Raw genomic sequence first — 18196 nt, forward strand, 5'->3', positions numbered from 1 at the left:
AGGAAGCCTTCTCTGGGCTGTAATTTGAAGAAATGTGTATAAAAAGGTTTAGTAAAAAAGAAAAAAAAAAGGTGTGGAAAGCGAGGGAAAGTGTCTGCGTTCACCCGGTGAACGCAGCGCAAGCGTTAGGTTCACCCAAACGTCACGTCCGGGACGCCACATCCGGTCTTTGTTTTTTTACGTCCGTGATGTCACATCCGGCCTTTTTGGCGGCATAATATGGCATATGGCAGGCTCGGAGTGCACGAAGCGGTGGATCGCTTATTTTTCGGGCTTTTGCTTCTCGTAAGTATACTTCGTCTTTGCGTTAGATGTGCATCTACTACGCGTAGCTAATCTTTCGACTGCATGATGCCATATATAGGTGTTCTGTGATGATACTTTATAGCCAGGTTCCTCACGAGCTTGTGGTGCATTGCAGGGACCGCCACACCGGCCAGCCAGTGCTACAGTGTCCTAATGCAGAGAACGTATATTACACGGAACTGCGCTCCTTCAGAGTTATTTAGAGTCTTTGTCAGAAGCACGTAACAGTAACATTACTTGGTTACGGTGCTGCTACATGGCAGAATATTTGAATGGCAGATGTCCCGAGTGCGGCATGTAAGTACGTACGTACGCGCGCTTGTTTAGCCTAAATAAGAGTTTCTATTGTTCCCCAATGGAAATGCACATTCCTGATGCATGGTTCAGATCTGCCGGCTAAGGGCGGTAGTGAATAAAGTCACCAAATTGCGGCCTCGTTGCGGTCTCGCATTGCGGCCTCATTGCACGGTCGGGAAAAATTGCTTTAGAACCAAAATTTCGCTGCGCTGTCAGTAGCCATTCACTGATAAGCTTTCTCCGCAGCGTAATGCTCAGTGCAGATGTGATGGGGGTTGTGTGTGCGGTCGGTATGTGACCGATATTCCTGAACGCAGTGTCATTCAGCGATGTGCACTGCTGTGGCTGATTGTAGAATGTGGGCTGTGACAGGAGTGATGGGGACCATGCTCCTGCTTCGGCCAAGGTTGCAGCGATTTCAGAGCTGCAGGGAGCGCCCAGGCAGAACCTAATCTCGGCCCTATGCTGCAGCTCCAGCTTCTTGAGACGGGCACGTGGTAGTGCCACGAGTGGGAGGACGTACCGCAGGCGTGAGGTGGCTACTGCATGGTACAGCCGCAGAGCCCACCTAGTGGTGCAGCTCTGTCCTCGGGCAACAAGCTGGGAGACTGCCTTGTGGACCCGGAGGACCTGGACATGCAGGGTCTTGACAGCAGGCAGCCAGGTCAGCCGGTGATGAACGTGTAGCCCCGGGTACGTCACTGCCGGGCTTCAAGGTCGCCTTCCAGTTGCAGCTGTGCAGCGGGCGGTTGCTCTTGGGTGGAGCAGCATGGCCTCCGTCTTCCTTGCCGAGATGGCAAGGCCAATGCAGCTCAGGTAAGCAGCGGCGGTGTCGAGGGCTCTTTGCAGAGCCGAGCGCGCACTGCTGTGGCTGTGTGGTGGATTTCGCACACATAGGGCGATGTGGTCCGCGTTGATGGAGGTATTCACGTGGTTGTGGGGGTCAGTCTGCAGGACAGCAGGCAGGCGGGCCAGGTTGAACAGGAAAGGGCTCACCACTGATCCTTGTGGAACGCCCTTTACCAAATAGGTCCAGGGCCTGCTGAACGACTGGATAGGGCAGGCTGTCAAAGGCCCCCTTCATGCCGATAAGCACCAGGAGCACGGCGTCACCGCAGGCCTTGGCCTCTTCCAGCGTGGAGACCACGTCCACGATGGAGTCCGCACTGCATCAGCTCCGCCGGAAGCCTATCTGCTCATCGGCCAGAAAGCAATGGCCTCCATAGCAGCAGAGGTGAGTGAGACTGGCCGATAGGAGCTCACGTTTTTCAGCCGGCCTTCAGGATGGGGGCCACAAAGGCTGTGCGCCATGACTCCGGCACCTGCCCTGACTGCCAGATGTTTAAGCCGTCAAGCAGGTGCAGCTGCTCGCTGGCGGCCAGGTTGCGAAGCATTTGGGTTCCTGGTGCACTGCGATGCTTGGAGCTCGTGCAGCGTCAGCGGGTCCTGGTAGATAGCCATAACCTGGCTCGATGGCCACCCTGGGTGGTGAGAGAGAAGGGAAGACGGAAAGGCAGGGAAGTTAACCAGGCTGAGTCCAGTTTGCTACCCTACACGTGGGGAGGGGAATGGGGAGTGAAAGAGGAAGAGAGAACTTAAGTGTAGGATGTCTATAGTCGGGCACTCAAGTCTGTTGCCCTCAGGCAGCGAAAAAGCGCTCGGACTGCTTTCTGGGCCAATGAACTGTGAGGCCAGGCTCCCAAGACTGGATGACAGGCCATTTACAGAAGCGAAGACCCTGTGTGGTGGTTGTGCAGGAAGCTAGGCAGGCTGACGGAAGGCTGCCCTACCTTCAGGATGGCTGCAGTGCGTGGTACAGCCAGCGCAAACTGGTTGGCGAGGAGCTCCGCAAGGGCCTCTTCGCTGATGCTCAGCATGATGGCCACGGCGAGGACAGGTTGTAGGCTTCCTCTCCTGCTGGTGAGGGATTTGAGCAGTCTCCAAGCCAGGGGTCCCCTGGACCTGCCCTCGATGGCAGAGCAGAGGCTCCTCCTGCGCCGGGCTTGGCGTCTGCAGCGGGCATCTGCACGTCTGTACTCGGCCCAATGCTCTGCCTTGCCCGTCCGGATTGCTCCACGCTCCATAAGGCGCCTGGAGGCACGAATGTTGAGCAGGTGGAGGTCCGGAGCGGGGGTATCTGGTTGGGTAGAGCACTGAACGGTGGCAGCCTGAGCACAATCCACGATGGCGCTCAGGAAGTCACGGCCATCGTCCAACTTGCTGCAGTGCTTCCGGAACAGGGACCAGTCTGTGACGTAAGTTCTTGACCTAGGCCTTCTCCCAGACCTGGGGCTGATCACAATAGGGAAGTGGTCAGACCCCCATTTGTCCGAAGTTGTGGCCCAGGAGTAGGAGCACTGCTCAGTGTTGAGGGAGAGGTCAATGGCCGTGCGAGCTCTGCGGTAGACGTAGGTGGGCTCCCTGGTGTTCCAAGGTCAGCAGGCCAGCTCAGCTGATGGCATCTGTGAGGCGTTTGCCTCAGCGGGTGCAGCTGCGGCTTCCCCAATCCGTGTGGTGTGCGTTGAAGTCACTGCACAGGACTGCATGGCCACCAAGGCGAACAGCCAGCTGGATGAGGCTGGAGGGATCCCACGGCTTTCCTGGACGGATGCAGATGCTCGCCACAGCCGTGTCCTGGCTGCCAAGGCGTACCACAACGGCGCATCACTCCAAGGGGCCACCGGCGATGTCAGCAACAGGTAGAACAGCACGCGCCAGGGTGCTGCGGACATAGATTGCCGTGCGTGGCTTTCCAGGCTTATGGACTCCATCTAGGCAGGGTGCCGCAGTGCAACTGCGTGTGGCACAGGTGGTGGCACCCGAGTAGTCGGGAAGCCGTAGGTTCTCGGCCACGGCATATGTCTCCAGCAGTGCGAGTACCGTATAGTGCGGAATATAGGTTGAGGTTTTTTCCCAAAAATATTACTAAAAGTTCACCCCTTGACTTACATACCGGCCCTTGGCACAGCATGAATAGTCGTCTGGCAGCATGTAGGAGCGCAGACCTTTCGGCATCCACATTGTTATCGCCCCCTTGGTGACCGACGCGGCCCAACTCGCGGGCGCTGCGCGGTTCTTTATTCTGACGAAGTTCTTTATTCTATGGCACAGTGCACCCGGAGCTCAAAGACAGGGTGGCGGATTTTGTCCGCGAGCATCGTGCCAGATCTTTGCCAGTCACAGCAGAACTCATCTGCATCAAAGCTATTGAGATCGCCCGAGAATCCGGACGGCCCAAGGAACAATTCAAGGGCTCCATTTATTGGGTTCGTCGCTTCATGCAACGCAAGGGATTCGCACTTCGACAGCGCAAATCAATCTGGCAGAAGCAGCCAGAGGCATACGAGGACAAGTTGGTCGAATTCCAGCGCTATGTTATCCGTCTCCGGCAGCAGCATGGCTACATGTTGGTACAGATCGGCAACGCTAATGAAATGCCGGTGTGGTTCGACATGCCGTCGCTCACCACAGTGTGCGAACGCGGCACAAAAGTCGAGCTTCTTTCTACGGGGAACGAGCATTCACGGTGATGCTCGCGTGTACTGCAGATGGCAGAAAGCTGCCCCCATACATAATATTCAAGAGGAAGACGCTGCCGAAAGAGGCTTTCCCACGGGATGTCGTTCGCGTGAATGAAAAGGGCTATATGGACGAGGCCCTCATGCTCAATTGGATTAAGACCGTCTGGAATCGGCAACCAGGGGCACTCTTGCGGTGTCCGAGCATGCTCGTCTTGGATGCCTTTCGCGGGCACTTGACCGCAGGATTGAAGCGACGGGAGGACGGAACTCGCCGTCATTCCGGGAGGCATGACGTCAACACTTCAGCCACTGGACGTCGTGCTCAACAAGCCTGTTAAAGACCGTGTCCGTGAACAATATAATCAGTGGATGGCCGGCGACAACCTGATGACCCCAACCGGCCAGCTGCGCAGGCCGCCTCTCGTCACTGTGGCCACATGGGTGTCGCAGGTTGAGCTCGCTGCCCGACGATACGGTGGTGTGGGCATTCAAGAAGTGTTGCATAAGCAAGAAGTGTTGCAAAATTTTTTGCATAAGCCAGGAACGCACACAGGAGTCCAAAGAACTTTGTCACCAGGAGAAAAAGTTACAGCACAGTGGGTCGAGTCATAACGAAACTTGCGAGTGTCCTGGGAGACGTCGGTGTTAAGCGGGGCGAGGCGTGTGCACTCTGCGAGGCGAGACACAAACTGTTCCAAGAAAGGAACTGATGGGGGTACTGGAGTCGAAAGGAATGATACATCAAGAATGAAACTTGGTGAACAGCCATAGATGAAGAAAAAAAATTATCCGGCAATTACGATACTCCCTAATGCGAAATTTGAGCGCAGCTCTATACGTGTTTCCATTTCGCGATATTTTGAAGCAAGGAATTTGAGAGAGACATGTAGCAGAGTCGGTAATGGTCGAAAATCTGATCTGCGGATCAAGCGAGCCGGCGTTTATACATGACTCGTCAAAGGTTCCAGTGTGATCGCTGGTGCCGCATGGCTTCCAGAAAGTACTATACAATTCGCATAGCGCATACAATCAGATTAAGAAACAATCTCGCACAATAACAACCAAAACAAGCGCGAACGAGACCGACCCAACAGAACCAAACAGGCGCGGGCGAGAGCTTTGGCGCGAGCAGACGATAGTACGAAACGAGCGGATCGGCTGAGACCAGACACGAGTGCGCATCGAGCCGTAAGGAGGGTCCGCATGACACCAGCATCGCGCGCGCACGTCACTGAAGGGGCCGCTCTCATTGGTCTCCGCCATTCGCGGCTCGCGTCCTTCGTCTCCCACTCCAGCGAAGGGGGGCGGAGCTGGTTACGAGGCCGACAACGTCGACGACGACGCGAAACCCAGGAACGGACGCCAAAGAGCTGCGCTCTAAAATGTTAAAATCCAGTGGTACGTTGCGTAGCCATGTTATAGGCGAATGTCATGAACGACAGGATTGCATCCCCGTTCGTGTGGCCAGGGTAGATGTACAGTCGCATGCAATATGACTTGCAACACTCTTGTTCGTTGTTGAAGGGGCTCCACGGCTGCGCAGCAGCTCTGACATTCGACATAGCAGTTTAATAGACACCACTAATTGAAGCTGTGTTTCGGTCTGGAACTTACCATGTGTCTGCACAGCCGTACAGCCTTGGAACCCCTTCGACCACGGGCACCGGTGTTGCAATTCATATTGCACATGACTGTACATCGCAACCATCAAGCTGTTGGTCTGCGGATGGTAACTGGAAGTCGTCTTGCAAATTGTGTTAGAGGCGCACAGAACTTCGGTAAGGATAGAAGAGAGGAAGACTGCTGCGGTCACTGAGGAGAACGCGCGGAGCGCTGCGGTGTAAGATAATGTTGTGTAGAAAGAAATCGGCGACTTCAGCAGCAGTCCAGGATGGTAGAGATGCTGTCTCCGCATAGCGTGTTGGATGGTCTATGGCCGTTGCAATCCAACGATTTCCATGTGAGGTCGTGGGAAGAGGACCGTACAAGTCTATTCCAACTACTTCAAAAGGCGAAGCGGGACAAGGCAGAGGTTGTAAAGAGCCAGAAGGAGCTGTTGGGTTTGCTTTGACAATGAACGCAGGGTGCAACATACTTCGCAACGGCTGAAGATGGGCCAGGCCAGGAGCAGCAACTTCATATTCTGTTGTAAGTCTTGCGGTAGCCTAGAGGACCAGTCGTCTCATGATCGTGAAAGGCTTCAAGCACCTCGCATTGCAGAGAACATGGTATGACCGGGACCCATTTGTTGCCATCGATGTGATACATGTTGCGATGTAAAACCCCATTGTGCAGCTTGAATTGATTAAGTTGTCGACGAAGTCAGGCGTTTGGAGGTGACGAAGAATCTTCCATGCGTTTGAGAATAGTTCAGCAGTATGGGTCGATGCGTTAGTGGGACACAAGGACAGATGGGCTGTTGTGTCTTAGCCATTCGAGGTCTACAATGGGTAAAGCCGATGAAGAGGACTCGGGACATACACAATCACGGAGAGGTTATGGTGAATCGTCATGATTCGGCAGAGGGTAGCAAGAGAGAGCATTAGTGTCTTGATGCTTCTTTGCAGCCCTGTAGGTGACATTGAAATCGTACTCCTGTAGGTGAAGCACACAGCAACCCAGGTGACCTGATAAATTCTTTAGCGATGAAAGCCAGCACAGTGTGTTATGGTCGGTAACAACTGTGAAATGGCGGCCATGAAGACATGGGTGAAATTTTTGCACGGCCCAACAGCAAAGCACTCCTGCTTGGTTATGGTGTAGTAATTTTCTGCACTGGTTAGTGCACGACTAGCCTAAGCAATTACTCGTTCGCGGAATGTGTTGTCGCATTGTAGTAGAATGGCACCGAGACTGACTGCTAGCGTCGGTGTGAAAGATGGTGGGCGCGGTTGGATCAAAGTGGCGCAGTACTGGGTCTGACGTCAAGGCATGTTGCAAAAGCAGGAAAGCATGTTCACATTCGTCGGACGAAACAAAGGGTGCATTACTGGGGAGGAGTTGATGGAGCGGGGACGTAAGTGTAGCGAAGTTGCATATGAAGTGCCGGAAGAAGCAAGTCCAAGAAAACTGTGCATGTATTTTTGACGCAGTGGACACAAAATTCGAGGATGGCAGTAAGCTTTTCGGGGTCCGGACGAATACCTTCTTTGCAGACTATGTGCCCCAGAACTTTGATGGCCTTGCTGGCCAAACTGCATTTGTGTGTGTGTGTGCGTGCGCGCGCGCGCGCGCGCACACGCGCGTGTGCGTGTGTTGAGTTACAAACCAGCATTTGCAAGACAGGCAAGGACTTCATCAAGATGTTGCAAATGTTGTGAGAACATGGTTGAAAACACAATGTCGTCGAGATAGCACAGACAGGTTTTCCATTTCAAGCCACACAAGACTTATCGATCATGCGTTCGAATGTGGCAGGCACATTGCAGAGTCCAAAAGGCATCGCACTGAACTCGTAGAGCCCATCAGGGGTAGCAAATGTCGTTTTTGCTTTGTCGGATTTGGACATCAGTATTTGCCAGTAGCCTGGTCTAAAGTCAAGGCTAGAAAAATACTCAGCACCGTGGAGTGAATCTACTGCATCATCCATCCGTGACACGGGGTGAACATCTTTGCGCACGATTTTGTTCAGCGCACGGTAACAGACGCAAGAACACACTGAGCTGTCTTCGTGACAATTGCAACGACATGAGTGTCAACAGCTCAAGTGACAGTTGATCCACGAGGCAACAGTTGGGGTTCGATTTGGTTTATTGCAGTAAGCAATGCAGACCCCTCAGAGAAGCGAATAAGGCCAGGGGTAATCAGAATTGCTCGAGATAGGGTATGGTCATAGGGTAGAATGAATACGCCGCCATCAACAATGTTACAGGAGTTGACACCTATAATCTTTTCTCTAGGTGGCCAAAGAACGTAATCGGAAGAGGTGACGAGACGAATGCATTCTTCGTGGTTAGGAAGAGAATTGCCAGTGGCATCATCCAGTTGTGTGAGGCGCTGACGACAAGAGATAGAAGCAAACGCCAAAGATAAGAAGTCCCACCCCAAGATAAGTTCATGGGTCACTCACGAAATACCGCAAAAACAATGTGGTGAAGAATTTAGTCTATGGACACACGAACAGGACACGGTGCGATTGGACGAATAATAACCTTGGCCGCTGCACAAAGAGAAAGGCCGGAGTAAGGCAATTCTTGTGTTTTATAGAGTCCCAAACAGTCACATGGCAATTATCGCCAAGCGTCTTGTAACATGGAGCCACCTCAGAATTGCGCCAAACAAAGATGATGGATGCAGCCAGTCTTGCCAGATAACTACATTTTGACTATTCTGTATTGTTTGCATTTTTTGTGTAAAAGGAATTGTCGCAGAGAGTTTTATCTTCAGTGGCCTTCAGTTGACGTCATCTGCTACAACTAGCACATAAGTTAACTCCATAGCACCACTAGGATGGAGACATTGTGTCGTGGGGTGCTTCCTTAAAAGTGGACAAGAAGATTCTAAAGGAAAAGTGTGAGATGGTCACAGTAATAACCAAGGCATTTGGCATGGGAATGACCCAGCTATGAAAGTATTATCAGATGTGGACAAGCATATAATACTAAATGGCGCCTTGCACGAGTCCCAAGTGTCAAATGTAATGAGTATTGTGCATTGAAAGGGCCAAAAATGTTTTGTACATGCAAGGGAACACTATGGGCATTTGATAACAGTTGCTTAGATGTACTACATTAACAGGAACCAAACGAACTCCCTTAGACATAAGCATGCAGCAAATTTAAGGACTAGATGAAGCTTCAAAGAAGTAACTGCATTTCATGTAGGATAGGTGTGAATGACCTTTGTGCACGAGATCAGTGACAAAAACACTAAATGAATGCAGTACAGTGTCTGTATCATATCTTGTGCAGACCAAACTAGCCTGGAGTTTCAGCGTTCCTTGTCAGTTCATTTAAATAGGCACTACATTGTTCAAAGTGCAATATTGTTCTACAAAACATAATATGCAAGATGTAGCATGCTAACCCTCGTGGCTCAACAACTACTGAACCGAAACCTCAATGAGCAGTGAAGCTTCCTTGTAATTTTCATCGTAACCATACTTTCGCTCTTGAAAGTGAACCTCTTTAGTGAATTTGCTTGTGTATTAATTTTTCTTTAGGCAAGTATTTTTTATACATGTTAATGTCTCAATCCTGCTTTTTATTTCCGGGGCTAAAACAAAATGCCTCTTATTTCACTTTGAACTTTTGACCTAGGAAGCCATCATCTGGTGCTGCGTACAGCAAGCACATGCTTCGGGCAAGGAGGGAGCCAGCACCATATCTACATCAGCAAGAACCTCGGTGCTCAAAATAAACATTTTCTGTGCAAATACCTGTCTTTTTATACTTCCAGCATGAATTAATAAGTTTCTTTTGCCTTCACATGCAGGAAGGTTTATAGGAATAAATAGTGACTGTTGAATGCCCAGGAAAAGCCTTGAAGCCATTCTACTTGTACAGTGATAAAGTACATGTGTACTTGAACTTGATAGTACAGAAACGAAAGGCAAAGTAACAGGCAAAATGCTCGGGGCAGCAGTCGTATAAATGGTAGATGAACACAGCTAATTGTGCTGTCCAGTTTCATTCAGTTTGACCAAATGTTGCAAGAATTGCCTTCAATATGAATCATTCAGTTTAGCCAGCTAAAGTCGAACTCTTACAAACTTTGGAATGTCTGCTGGGAATTTTAGCATAAATGGTATGTGTGCATCCTTCAGCAGCACCACAAGCCCAGTAAGGTTTTTGCGTTACTGTCCCCCCTCCCTTGGGGTTATTGCAGTGTCTACTTCAAGTGCTTGAGGGTATAATGGAAAATGACTCCATTCTCCCATGAGAAGGCTATATAAATATGCAGGACAAGAGCTTGTAGGCCTGGTTATAAGCATGAATTAGATACGTATAGACCAAAGGCAATATGAATACAATATGTTAAATTGCATCCATATGTGGGAACTGCCCACATCAAAGGAAAGAAAGTGCAATACTTGCAACCTACCAACATAAACATCAGTCTAGGGAAGGATTCTGTAAGAATCCACTAAGTGGACTGTTTCAGCACACACTGATTAGGTAGAGCTATAAGCTGGTAGAGCAAGTGGCAATCATCACCATGGGCTCTCGTGCTCTATTCATTCAGCGTGTACTGGAATGGACAGTCCACTTAGTCAACACTTACAGACTAGCCCCCTAGGGCTGTGGAAACACGCAGGATATTAAGCTTAAGTCTGGAGTGCTACCTTCTGCTTATGTGGCAAGTCCTCCTGTTTACCTGTTCCTTTCAACTGAGAGCTGAGCACTGCCTAGGTTAAGTCAGAAAAAGCAACCAGCGTCCATAGAATTCAAACTATTACTATTTGCCCTATATAAGGGGACAGTGAAGCCTAAAATGACACTTGACTTGGGCCATATTTTTCACGATATGCCCGAGAATATTGGGATTTCCCATCAATTTTACCCTTCCTACATCACATAGTGAACAACCTGAAAACTTAACACTGTTGCGCAGAGCGATAAAGGGTCAGGATTTGAGCGAGAAAACAACACATGACACCTGAGCGCAAACTATGAACTGGTTTATTTTTCTGCAAGTGAAGCGTACATAAAGCCTACACGCATGCACAGGAGTCCTCTTCCCGGTCTATCTACACCCTCTATTGTCAGTGATTATGCTAATCTCTTTATTGCTGAGTGAATTAGACGGCGGGCTGACACATGAGCCCTGTGGGTCCACCTTGAGGTTGTATGCTTCCACGACTTGTCTTTTCCTTTGGTTCCTACTTTTCAGCAGAATCATTGCCTTGTGATAATCACCAGTTGATAGTTTGTGCTCAGGTGTCTATTGTTTTCTCGCTCAAGTCCTGTCCCTTCGTCACTCCGCACAACAGTGTTAAGTATGTTGAACCAACTAGCACACTGCACAATTTTCCTGATCGTGAAAACAATTGTAAACTAAAGTCCGTGAGAAACAAAGTGTTCTGTCATGACATACAGATTTATGCATGATCACTTTGCTATATAAAAATACAATTTTAGCCAATGTTAACGAAGAGCTTCACTTCTGGAGTTCACTTAAATAATGTCTGTGATGCATTGTGACAGTACGAGGTCCTGGAGATCCTACTGTGGAGATATGTCAACATTGAGCCTATTCCTGTTTAATGTATGGATAGATGCCTTCACGAAGAGTTGGAGAAACTGCACAATACAATGTTTTATATCACATGTAATAATTATGCTGTGATAAAGTGTACACGCTGAGCTTAATGTTTTAGAAAAGCTCAAGAAAACGCTCCAGAATAGGTATGATGGATAGGCAACCTTTTATTTGGCTCTCTTCATAGTGAAATCTAGATGCATCACCTCAGCCACACTTAGTAAAATCTGTGGGCTCGTACTGCCCATGCCTTTACTGCACAAGTTGCCTTGGTGCTCCCAGTCTTGACAGGTAACACTTAAGCACACTCTCATGCACGTGTTTGTTCCAAAGCTACAGCTGCTAACTAAAGTAACTCCCACATGCGATTCTGTAACTCTAGACCTAACTGCAAAAACGCATGCAGTACTACGAGTTTGGCATGGAGTCCACATGACATGTGCACAACTTCAAATTTCGTATAGGCAACAGATAACTGGTAACCTGTTAGAGTAACAAAATGGATGCCAAGGAAAATTCACCCGAAGCCTTAGGCAGGAAAATGAGGTGTTGTGATGAGATAAATAGCAATCACATTTGATCGACTGACTAAAAGCTGGCAGGGGTATTGCATTTGACATGATTGAAATGAGCTGCAGCATGGCATGGTAACTGTGGCAGCCTTTACAATGCCGCGCTCTCTGAATTACACTTATGTGCATCCATATGCTGCAGCGACCAACTGTTTTTATTCAAGAAAGCCAGGTTTGTGGTTCAGCACACATCATACGCTGGCAAACTCACTGATGAGTCAACTCCCTGAGATCATCCCATGAGTCTGAGTGAGCCCAGCTGAGGAGTATTTTGGCGAGTTGGAGCCCGAGTGAGCTCGGCTGAGTAGTATATTCTTATGAGTTCAAGTGAGCAGCTAATTATAATTTTGGCGAGTCTAAATAGTGAGTTCCGATTATTTTGCCAACATATATATGGTCCGTGTACTTTCGAAATTCAGCTACGACACTTGCGCATAGGTTGGAAAATAAGCTTCTCGCCAAGTGACTACTGCATAAATGATCATAGAGCTGGCGAAGAACGATACGCCTTAATGATGCAGCGTGCCGCGCGGGATCCATGTGTGCAGCGTGCCAGTGGATGGGTGCGTGTTTGGGCAATTAGGGGGTTTCGACCCATCCACAGATAATTTACATAATACCTTTCTCCATAGTGTATTATTGCGATAGCAATTTTTGGACACCCTAAGCGAATTTTCGCCATCGCTCTGATGTTTGGTTTAAAGTCCAAGTGTGACAAAAATTATAGTGCTCCGTTGCATCCCACATGCTGGGGATAATTGCGAATGAAAGGGTGCGATTGTGAGCCGAGAAGGATGGCAGCTTTATGCGCGCTGTCCACGTCCCGTGATCAAGTGCGCGCTAGGGTCAGAGAGCGCGCGACGTCTCTTGCCTGGCCGTGCCCGTGCATATGGCTGTCCGCGCGCAGCAGAGTGCATATACACGGCCCGCGCGTGCCACATTTTTTAAAAGTAATTTGCGGCCGGTGTAAAGGCGGCAAGCCGACGTGGCTGCTGGTTTCACGAGTGTCAATTGGAAGTAGCGATATCTAAGTTTCGGGCGAAACTTAGAGAACAGTGACTTCCTTAGAGGGGCCAAAATTTTGGGGCGCATGAGCGGCACGTATAGTAGAATGCAGTGTTCCATTGTAAAAAAAAAATTGATGTAACAAAATAGAGTGCTGAGTGTTACGTCTTTGTTACATCAAGGTTCAACAAAAATTAAGCGCTGGAAATCAGCGCTGGACGCACATGCAACTCCTTACTCCACACAAACATTTGAGAAAACATTTTTTTTAAATACTTTGTACATTTGTATAAATGCCTGCGGATATTCCTCTGGTTTAGCCTAATTATGTGCTGCCTACTTAACTTACTGACGCAGCATACATATCATTGCGAAATTTATAATTTTTCGCTTTTAGAAAAAGCATCAAGTTATTGAATTTTGCGAACAGAAAAAAAATTGCAACTTCCAATATAGCGCGCTTCCTAGGCTATTAAATAGCTACAATGTTCAAGGAACGTACTGTTTCCATGAGTGGTTTACTCATGCAGTAAGATGTACTGCTCCTACACCTTGTAATAAAAAGCATATGCATCGACACATAGCAGCTGATATTCTTGCTTATTTTCTCATCACAGAGGTAGATGGGGCACATGAACCAATATGCTCACACAAATCAACGTGACCAACTACTGCGGAGACATGGCAACGAATTCTTTGTTTACCTTGTACACCACAAGTGCGAGGTTTGCGCATTAATTTGACTTCATGAAACCCTATTTATACTACAGGCTTTATGGCAATGCTTGCATGCAGTGCGGTGAAGCGCTTGACGAAACTGCACATATTATATGATTTGTTTGATATTAACTCGAGATGCAAACGTTTGTGCAGGCAGGCAAGCAATGTTTCCATTCACGCATCGCACCAAAATAGCGAGCATTGATCTGGTTTCATGACATCGTACTTTTTCCACTAGCTTTACGGCAGTGCTTGTGTATAGTGCTGCGAAGCACGACGGAACTGCACGTTATTATACGGTGTGCTTGAAATCCACTCGAGATGCAAACGTTTGTGCAGGCAGGAAACGAATGATTTAATTCACGTAGCACAACACGAGAGCGCGCTCTATGCAGTCCTTTGATTGAATAAAACTCTATTTCTGCCACAGGCTTCACAGCAATGCTTGTGTAGAGGGCTGTGAAGCTCGACGCAGCTGTAACAACATCCCACAGTACACCCGATTTTTACCGAGTTTGTTTTAAAGGGCCCCTCACAGGCTACATAACAAATTTTGGTTATACACTGAAAGTTGTTACGTGCCCTCTAAGAAGTGTTCTACCGCAAGCATTTTTCAAATTGGTTCAATAACAGCAGATAGAGAATGATTGAAGTGCCGCGAACGCATGATTTCAGGAGGCGAGCGTCGCCGCCTATATAAACACTCTCTCGACATTCCCCGTTTCGCCTGTGTAAGCAAATTTCCTTCACTGCGTTCTCCCATACCGGAGCCGAGGGGTCGCGGCGGGTATACCCTGCCGTCTTCTGTTTTTCACCGTCACCGGCACACTTCCGGTGACGGTGTCGCGCGAGCTGTTGCGCTTGTCTCGTTTCCTGTAGCGGACGATAGTGCGCGCTCTACACGAGAACACGTGATTAGCGGTATAAGTCAGTGCCCCAGCACAGAGGCAAACGCGAGAGGATAAAAGAGCATTCATGATCGCAATGCTGGAACACATGTAGACAATGACGTATAGTTTCGTTCTCTGCGCGCGTGCAAACGTCGGGAAAAGGAGACGAAACGGAAATTCATCTCTCTTGCTACAGTGCGAAGTAAAACAAAAGCACCCAGACATTTGGGTTGTATTTTTCATTATTTCTCTAAACTTTAATTAGTTCACTGCAGCAACAGATTCAACAAATAACTGATGCTGCCTTGAATCTAAGTCACGTGTCACTCTGAGTGCCATCACAGCACAGCCTGTGCTCCTATGCAGCAGCAAAGTTACGGGCATTCATCTGCTTGCTGCTGCGATAACATTATGACACTTTAACTCAGAGGTACGATTTTTGTTGTGTGAGATTATAGATAGCCAGTAGACTACTTGTCTGATGTTAAATGTTATGACCCACTGGCAATCCACGATGCACTCAACGAAAACGTTTTTATGCTGTGTGTGGCGTGACTCACCAGTGACCCACACACAAGAATTCTTGCTCTTGTGTTGCCATCTGAGGTTTGAAATTGCAACTAATATATATTTTTATTGCATTGGACATGGGGTGGCATGTTTGTTTTGGAGAGTGGAGTGGCGGCGCATTTCTCAGTTGGGTTTCTTGCAAACTTTCGCAGCAGTCTTTGAAATACGTGCCATTGGAATAAGTACCTGCATTTTTCTTGCTACTCCCAAACTTTTCAGCGTGTCTAATAGATAGATCCTCATGCCCCTTACGGATGAAAAAAAAAGCACAATGCAGAGGAAACAAATAAACTTAGTTTTGGGCCAGAAGAATGCACCAGCAACTTCGCGATCACCAGCGGATGAGTCAAGTGCTTCAGTGTCAGATGTTCAGCAGTGGACAGTGAAATCAGTGACAAAGATAGTGTTTACGAACCATCACAGACCTCAGCCAGCATGTCGAATGGAAAGTCAGACCTGACTGATGATTCTGAGGTGAATGATTCAGGATACAATGCTCTCATTTCTCTCAGCCCATCTCTAGAGAAATGGACACCGGCAACAACCACTTCGCCTAGTGTGACACCACACGTACTCTAGGCCGCCCACTATCATTCAGTTGCCATCTAGCCATTATGCCCCATCTTTATGTTCACTGTTTATTACGGATGACATTTGGCAAATGATGGTCAATGAAACAAACAGGTTCACACAAGTGTTGAAGTCAACTACTCCTAAATCTAAATCACGCTTGAAAAATTGAACGGAAACCAATGCCAAAGAAATTAAAGCATTTATTCGAATACTGATTTGTATTGGTCTCCTCCGTCTTCCTACTCCCAAATCTAAATCAAAGTTGAAAAATTAGATGGAAACCAATCTGCAACAAACGAAAGCATTTGTTGGAATACCAATTTGTATTAATCTCGTCCATCTTCCTATCCGAGTCACTACTGGGCAAAAAGTAACCTGTATGGTGTTGAACTCATTCATCAAAATATGAGCCGTGACCGCCTTTTCCCTACTTTTGAGGTTCCGGCATTTTGCGGACAATTAACTGGTTGCAGAGTTGCAGGATCATGTCTTTAAGATCCATCCTCTGGTAGAGAAATTGAACCAAAATTTTTGCCACTGTGCTTGAGCCAGGAAAGGAGGTTGTGATAGATGAAACAATAGTGCCATGGTGTGGCAGACTTTCATTCTTACAGAGTCAGGCTGTTCAAGGCATGTACCAAAGACGGTTACAGGCTAAAGGTTGATGTATATGCCGGAAAGTGTGACTGAACAATTGGCATCGGACATGCCGAAGATGTATGCTTGAAATTCCTGCAAAATTACAAGGAAGTTGTGTGCCCGCTGTCCGTAGACAACTTCTACATGAGCTTGCCGCTCACTTTTCGCCTTCTAAAGGAAGACACTTTCATTCGTGGCACAGTTCGCTCAGTGAGGAAAGGGCTGCCAAAAGATCTCACTGAAGTAAAGGTTGCAAATGGCAGTGTTACCGAACTTCAGTCCAAAAATGGAGTGAAGGCACTGAAGTGGATGGACAAGAGGCCTGTTCTGATACTCACATCTGTCGCCAAATATGAAGCAACTTTGGTGGACAGTGGGAAGAAAACAAGGGACGGTGCACCAATCATGAAACATCAGGCCGGTCTCGATTACAATGCAGCAAAAAAGGGCGTCGACTATAGTGACCAAATGACGTTATACCACAACTGCCTTAGAAAAGGACTCAAGTGGTACAGAAAGGTAGCTGTTGAGTTGCTTGTTGGATGTGTCATCATAAATGCGTGGAACATTCGTGGCATGCTTGAAGGAAACTCTACGCCAATTATAAAATTTCAAGATGAACTGGCTCATTCACTGTTTGGCCCTCGTCAAGACAACATCGAAGAAACTCGTGGGAGAAGTGTCCACATGCTAAGAAAAACTGGCACATCGGCACACGACACTCAGTGGCTCTGCACTGGCTGCTATGTGGCCAACAGTACCAGCAGTAGCACAAACTCTATGGAGAGAGTGAGAAAAGTGACCACTTTCTGTGAATAACGCCCCGGCAAGCCATTCATCTGTTTGTTGTGCTTTAATTCTAAGCACAAGTAACCTGAGAAGCAAGCTAGCTTCAACTGTAAAATGAGTAGGATGAAAACTTCAAGACATGGCTAATGTTCATACTAAATTTTAGCCTTTCTCTAACTAATAAATATTTCTAACACAGGAACTGACTTCTTGTCTTTTTTAATGGCAAGCACTTTGTAGTTCAACATAGGTTTCTAGCATCTTGAATCCATTGAGGGGCTACAGAATGTATTAAAGAAAGCTAAAAATGCATAATGTTGTGCTGAATGTGATCAAGACACATGTACAAGAAACTATAGTCATTAGTTCGATGAGGACAGTAATGTGCTTTAGCAAGTTAGAACTTTGTTACCAACTTGCCCATATTCACATCTTAACAGATTTAACAATGTTTCCACTACGTGGAGAACCTTGATCTACAGTGCTTTTATCATACTGAAGAAGGTTGGTGTTCCTATTATAACACGTGTACTTAAGAAGCTCAATCTCTCAGGATTTCATGTTGTTTTACTTGACATAAGCTTACGAGGCTTACAGATTACGTGCTCGTATCTCAACGTAAACACTTACTTCCTTTTCAATGATTTTCATTTCTGTAAAAGCACAGTAAATTTCGTCAGACGAGAAGCGCAAATGTGTTTTTTATTCTTTCATACTTGGTGCTTGCTATTATACAACTTACTTATATCAACTTGCTTGTTTAGAAAACTCATAAAAAACATTCCTCCCACCTTCTTCTTTCTTCTTTTACTTTCCACTGACTCTGACTTTCATTATGCTAATAAACTTCAGAAGAGCTTGCTCTCAGGCTAGTTTGTACACACTGCTAAGAATGAAAAAATGGAGAGAAAACGGGACAAGAAAGAAAGGCCTACAGAATGCTGATTTGCGCGCGGCAATCTATATCAAGGACGGGGTGCTGGACCAGGGAAGCTAAGAAGCCGCCACAACAAACTATGGGAGCTAGGTGAATGGCTTCGATGTCCACACAGAAACATAAATATAGGAATGTTATAGAATGCTGTGTCATTCAACAACCCCGTGAATGTTGAAA

At 47.5% G+C, this 18196-nt stretch overlaps 2 long non-coding RNA genes across 5 annotated transcripts in view; one reads left to right on the forward strand and one right to left on the reverse strand.

Annotated features, from left to right (window-relative positions):
- LOC135910177 (uncharacterized) overlaps positions 1–18196 on the reverse strand; it is a 59667-nt gene that overhangs the window by 32178 nt on the left and 9293 nt on the right. The gene's annotated exons all lie outside the window — the stretch shown is intronic.
- Positions 169–9401, forward strand: LOC139047990 (uncharacterized). Of its 4 annotated transcripts, none has more exons than XR_011507411.1 (3): positions 169–285; positions 422–1419; positions 9383–9401. It is a non-coding gene; the product is annotated as an uncharacterized lncRNA (long non-coding RNA). The 4 variants fall into 4 exon arrangements; XR_011507410.1 differs by lacking the exon at positions 9383–9401 and adding an exon at positions 8024–8163; XR_011507408.1 differs by lacking the exon at positions 9383–9401 and adding an exon at positions 1551–1821.

Source organism: Dermacentor albipictus, chromosome 7, assembly GCF_038994185.2.
Source record: "Dermacentor albipictus isolate Rhodes 1998 colony chromosome 7, USDA_Dalb.pri_finalv2, whole genome shotgun sequence".
Lineage (NCBI taxonomy): Eukaryota > Metazoa > Arthropoda > Arachnida > Ixodida > Ixodidae > Dermacentor > Dermacentor albipictus.